The sequence below is a fragment of the Haplochromis burtoni genome, unplaced genomic scaffold, assembly GCF_018398535.1.
Source record: "Haplochromis burtoni strain Fernald_Lab_line unplaced genomic scaffold, NCSU_Asbu1 Contig_288, whole genome shotgun sequence".
Lineage (NCBI taxonomy): Eukaryota > Metazoa > Chordata > Actinopteri > Cichliformes > Cichlidae > Haplochromis > Haplochromis burtoni.
This window is the reverse complement of record NW_024582649.1, coordinates 121,168-127,119: the sequence shown is the minus strand read 5'-3', so window position 1 is coordinate 127,119 and position 5,952 is coordinate 121,168. Positions and strand designations below refer to the sequence as shown.

Below are 5,952 nucleotides of genomic sequence, written 5' to 3'. Positions count from 1 at the left end.
TCAAGAATAGATGTCACACCACAAACCCATCATAAACAGCATTTCACATAAATCAGACAGAGCCAGTCATAAAGAGCTGTCTTTTGACAGACGTTAAGGATTTCTGCAACATATCTGTTATCCTCATAGCAACCTGATAACGACATCATTATTACAGGATTAGTGCGAGGCACACAAAAGCTACAGATGAACCAAACATTCCTGATCGATAAAATGGGGCGAAACTGCAAAAATGGTTCATGAAGTTGGTTAAAAAGAAAATGCTTTATGACATTATTTAACCTTTATTTGTCTTTGAAACCTTGTACATGACTAACCAAGTAAAATCTGAACAGACATTCATGCAGAAAAGTTATCTTTACGCGCAGACTGCTTCTATAAAGGTTTATGCATGTTATCCCTAAAGCTTTGTCCAGATTTGTTTTGTTAAATGCCTTGAAAATGAACTTTACCAAAAATCAATTCAGGTCAAGGCGATGGCTGCTGGCTAATTAAAGGTGACCCCGGGAGAGTCTGGTCCTCTGTGGTGAAAGATCCACTCATTAGCCACCTCTACACTGTGACTGTGTTACCATAGAAAAACTGCAGGCAGGAGGCCAGGTGTTGAAGGTAACGGGAGCAGGTTTAGCAGCAAGTAACAGGAAAATGGCCATCTTAGAAAACAAGTACACATATATATATCTAATATATACTCAAGACAGCAACAGAACAAATCACATCATGCAGACTTTCAGCTGCATTTCCACGTGTCTACAGCAGCAAAAGCTCTCACACTTTGCAGTTTGATGTCTGGAGTCTGAGAGCTGGTGCTAACAAAGATGTGTGGAGTGAGTCTCCTGCATTAATGCCAATCATCCTGTCGTAACCAGCACAGTAAGACACAGAGCGGCAGGCTTCCTAGTGTGTCCAAAGCCAAGCCTTCATGCTATTTAATTGGCTGAAATAACACCCGGTCAAGTTTCTAAGTCAACATGGGGGAGGTGCTTTCATCAGAGTAGCTGATGCTGTCTGAAACAGCAGCAGCCGACCTCCAGGAGAAAGAAGCAGACCAGGTGGTGACGATAACTACTTCATTTTTAACTACCGTTTTTCAGTATTGGTGCAATGCTAGAGATGTGCTACAACAGTAAAGTAACAACCTCTTAATCTTTTTATATGAAACACAAATGAAACACTTTGAATTATCAATGTTTTTATGCATTATTGTTGTGCAATGTTATATTTTACTGCTTTGATTGCGTATGTGTTCATTAGTTCACAGACACAGATGACTCCTTGGACCACTCCAAGTCTGTATTTTTAGTCAATTATCCTGGTAAGCACCTGCTTTTAGAAAAAACATCCTTTGTTGCAGTCTCAATACTCAGATATTCTTGCATTATATGTCTAAAGTGCAGCACTTCAAAGCAAACAGAGCAAAACTGTGCAAACAGCGATTCTATCTGTTCCTATAAGTGCTCTTCTTTTGCATAGAACATTTCTGCAAATTCAATATGTGCCAAATGAGGAATCCAGTTCCATCCATCTTGGTTATCAACACTGGTAAAGCAAACCTGGTCCACAGTGTATTTCTAATGTGCCTAATGCTGTTTGTGAAAAATAAAACATGTCTCCAGTGACAATCAGAGTCTTACTGCTATTATCAAAGTCACACAGAGGCTGAAAACCTCACTGCACCAAGATAAAACTGTCCTCTTTCTTTGCATCTACTAGTGATATTCATTTGTTTTCATTTAAATTAAGTCCCAGTACTTAATCTGACCTGTAGTAAAAAGACATTATCAGGTTTTAACGTATTATTAGAGGCCAGTTTAACATGATAATGAGACTTTTGCCTTCTACCCAGCTCTAAGTCACTATGTGACCAACATAAACTCTTAAGGTTTCTGAGTGTCATCACCCCATAAGATTAAAGCTAGTTCAGGATTAGTCCTTAAGAAAGCAAAGGAGTCATATTTCTTCCCTTCCCTCTCTTCTTTGTTTAAGCCTGGAGTTAATCCTATAAACCATCTTTAACAAGAGCGACCTACACCCACTTCACCCTCCATCACCTTTCTTCTGATGTCTATGCTTCTGTGCATCTCTGTTTCTCTCTCTCAGTCCAGTTTTACAGCTCAAGAGATAGTTACATCATATCCTGTGGAGTGGAAAACAAAGGCAGTGATCTGGATTGTACTGACCACGAACACTATACAGCTAACCAATAGAAAACAATGCTAATGACGGGCACACGGGAAATCTTACGGTCTACGGTCTGCGTCTACAACTACAACAACTTCAGACTTAAACACAGTTAAAAAACGACAAAAAAGCAGACGCAATTAAGCATAACTGAACTGATGTGAGGAAATATGGAAAAGAACAACACTCTTTGTCAGAATATAGACCAATATGGGATATCTATCTGAACCCTGTTCATCAGAGAATCCACAATAAAATCTGAATACATGGAAAATAATGTTTGAAATCTAAACTCTAAGCACAGGACTGGAATTCACCCTGTGCTGTAACTAATGGCGAATAAATGCTCCAAATAAACACTATATATTTGGTTAATGTGAAGATATGTCCCTCCTATCAAGTTAAACTGATAGCAGAAGAAAGAAAAAGAAGAAATGCACACTTTTTGTTTTGCATCCAACAATTTCTATAAAACTATGCTGTAAAAAAGTATTTTCGTCCTTCCTGATTTCTTATTTATTGCATTAAACGTTTCATAGGATGAAAAATAAACGTAATAATAGACAAAGATAAATTGGATAAATGCAAAGAGCATATTTTAAATCATGAGTGAATTTATTAAGGGAAAAAAAAGCAATGCACACCTATCACCTATCTGCATCTCAACCAGATTTAAGTCTAGATTTTGATTAAGCCACTCCAAAACATCACACTTTGAGCCATTCAGACGAGGCCTTGCTTGAGTGTTTCAGCTCAGTGTGCTGCTACATAAAGTGTCCTTGGGCTTCTAAGCATGTAGTAAGGACTTGATGTTTTAGTGAGAAGATTGATGATTCCCTGAATTACGACACATTAACCAGGTCCTGAAGAAGCAAAGCAGCCTCACACTATCACACTAGCACCACCATGCCTGACTGTTAGTATGATCTTCTTTTGATGAAATGCTTTATAAGTTATAAGCCAGATGTAACGGGACTCGAACTTTCCAAACAGTTCAACTTTTCTTTTCTCGTCAATATTTTCCAAAAGTCTTGGGGATCATCAAGATGTTTTTTGGCAAATGTGGGACCAGCCTTTGAGACTGTGTTGGCTTTGGTCGGCAGTGGACATCATTTGGCTCAGTATCGTTTTTCCTGTTGGATCATGACTGCTGACCATAACTAAGACAAGTGAGGTCTGCAGTTCTTTAGATGTTGTTCTGGATTCTTCTATGACCTCCTCGGTGATATGTTGAGACGCTCTTAGAAAAAGTTCTCCATTTGTGAATAATGGCTCTCGCTGGGTTCTCTGTAAATTTCTATTTACAGGATTTTTTTTTATTAAACAGGTATAGGAGTAATCAGGCCTGGGTGTGGCTACTGATTATTAACCTCAGCTTTCCAAAACAAATGTGGTTAATCACACTTAATCCATCCCTTGATTTAACAAAGGGAGCAATTACTTTTTCCCTTAATAAATAAAATCAACATTTTAAAACTAAAGGTTGTCTAAAGTTTTTTTGATCCGTCATCAGGAAGGAGACAAACACTTTTTTTAAAGCACTGTACTTCCATCACTTTGAGAAACTGTCAGTACTAAAAATCTGCTTACATTGTGCTCCTTTCAGCAAAAAAACAACTGTCCTGTATTCTTCCCCTGAAAAGGACAATGTTACATTTCTGTTGCAGGAATTAAAGCCTTTTGTACGCACAGCACTTTGCTGTTTTGCAATGAGATACTGTGCAAACTATAGTGATCAAACATGTGAATAATGAACTCTTCATTTTCAAACACAGCACAGGGAGACAGACCAAACAGGAGACAGGAAACCCGACTATGCTTAAATTTGTTTGTTAGACTGGGTTAAGTGGAAGTGAATGAGAACTTTGTTCGAGCCCCATTTTGCAGTGTTAAGAACCTAAAAACATTCTGAGTGTTCAAAAACATCAAAAGCAGGCACCAGGTCCTAAAACTGCCAAGGTAGCAAACCAGATTTTGATATGAGGTGAAAGAGAGCAGTAAGAGAAGCAGGGGAGCAGACTGGGAACAGAAAGGAGAGGTGTTGCCCTCTTTCTGTATGCAGCAGGCAGAGCGAGCTTCTGCAGAACAGGCCTCCATAACAAAAGCTAAGATAGAGAGAGAGAGGCAGAGATTGGGAGTCACCTCCCTCTGCTTCTGTCTCCCTCTATCCATTTCCTTTTCTCTCTCTTTCTTTCATTTGCATCAGTTTGGGTGCGAGAGCGTCACAAAACTTATTAAATCAGCATTCCAGGAAGGATTACAGTGACACACACACACACCCTTTCATGTAGTCAAAACAGAAGAAAGGGTACTCAGAGCAACAGAGAGCAGGTTTAGCAGTACATACCACATCTCTGTTCATCCTTTAGTCCATCTCATTTCTTCCTTCTCTGCTTTTCCGTTAGAGGATGCAGAGTGAGGAGAAGGGAGGTGCCGTTGATGTTGTGGCAATCCCACTGCAGAAAGAGAGCGAGCGAGAGAGAGACAGAGATGATGCTAACACAGGAGAGGCTAAAGCTAAACTAGCCACCAGCTCAGTATGGGACGGTGGGGTGAAAGGACGGATGGGAGGGATGATGATGATGATGCGGCACCTTTCAGTTTGGAAACAGAGAGGGAGTGAAAGAGAGAGAGAGAGGGGTCGCCCTGTTACCTTGGAAACTGAGATGATGTGATGGAGAGGGTGGAGCTGAGTTCTGATTGGCTGACAGGGTGTGGTGCTCCCCTTCCTGAGGGAGAAGAGAAAGGAGGGGGGAGGATGACAGCGCAAAGGCTGGGTTGTGAGAAGCAGCTGCTCTCTCTCTCTTTTCTTTTTTTCCTCTGATGCCAGAGGACACATAGGGAGCACAGGAGGTCCTCAACGCCCCCCACTGGACAATCCTGGAAGTGCAGAGGAAGATGAGGGAAGCCAGCACAGTACAGCACATTCCCTAACACCAAATTCTTTGTTACACAGGTTTCTCACAAAGCAAAAGCTCTGTAACATAAACATTTCCCAACTTTGGGGATAAATAAATTATAAATAAATAAATAAATTATGAAATTTAATAAGAAAAAGAAAAAGTCTCACATAAATTTTTATATATTAAAAGTTATTTCAAGAAATGCATTACAATTATAAATACATAGGGAAATAGATAGAAAGTATATTTACATGGAGTGAGAGATAAAAGGGGCTTAATGTGTGTGTGTGTGTGTGTGTGTGTGTGTGTGTGTGTGTGTGTGTGTGTGTGTGTGTGTGTGTGTATTAACTAAATGCTTGGTTAATACACAGTACATTACTGCACATGCATAATAGCAGCTCAAAGCACAAGTTTGAAGAAGAGGTGTAGTTTCATTGTCTGATAATACTGCCAACATGCAGCAACAAGCTTAAATTGTGTGTATTTTGTGTGTTTCTTTAGGTTGTAGTCTTTGCATTAGACTCTTTTAAACTGCATTCAAATCCTAAATGTAAGCATTTATACAACATATAAACCACTAGTAACAGTTATTGGTGGGTGATAATGTATTGAAACAGGCACCGTGTATCAATATTTTTTAAAACAAACATAAGTATTCTGGGAATACTATGGACAAGAGGGCTCATCTCATGCACCACCATCCTGAGGTAACTTTAGCTGAGGAAATTTACATTTAATTGGCTCAACCAAAAAAACAACCAACCAACCAGCTACCTCCTTTCTCCGAGCAAGCTAATGGCTCAGTCAGACGAGGGAAATGAGGACAGCAATGTCACTGCATTTACAGAAAATTGGTGGCTACATGGTG

At 39.7% G+C, this 5,952-nt stretch overlaps 1 protein-coding gene across 2 annotated transcripts in view; it reads right to left on the bottom strand.

Annotated features, from left to right (window-relative positions):
• Positions 1 to 4,812, bottom strand: part of akap6 (A kinase (PRKA) anchor protein 6) — a 234,426-nt gene extending 229,614 nt beyond the window's left edge. For both annotated transcript variants that reach the window (XM_005941009.3, XM_005941011.3), the window contains exon 1: positions 4,529 to 4,812. The gene's annotated coding sequence lies outside the window, so the exon portion shown is untranslated. The remainder of the gene's footprint in view (positions 1 to 4,528) is intronic.
• Positions 4,813 to 5,952: the final 1,140 nt, after the last annotated feature.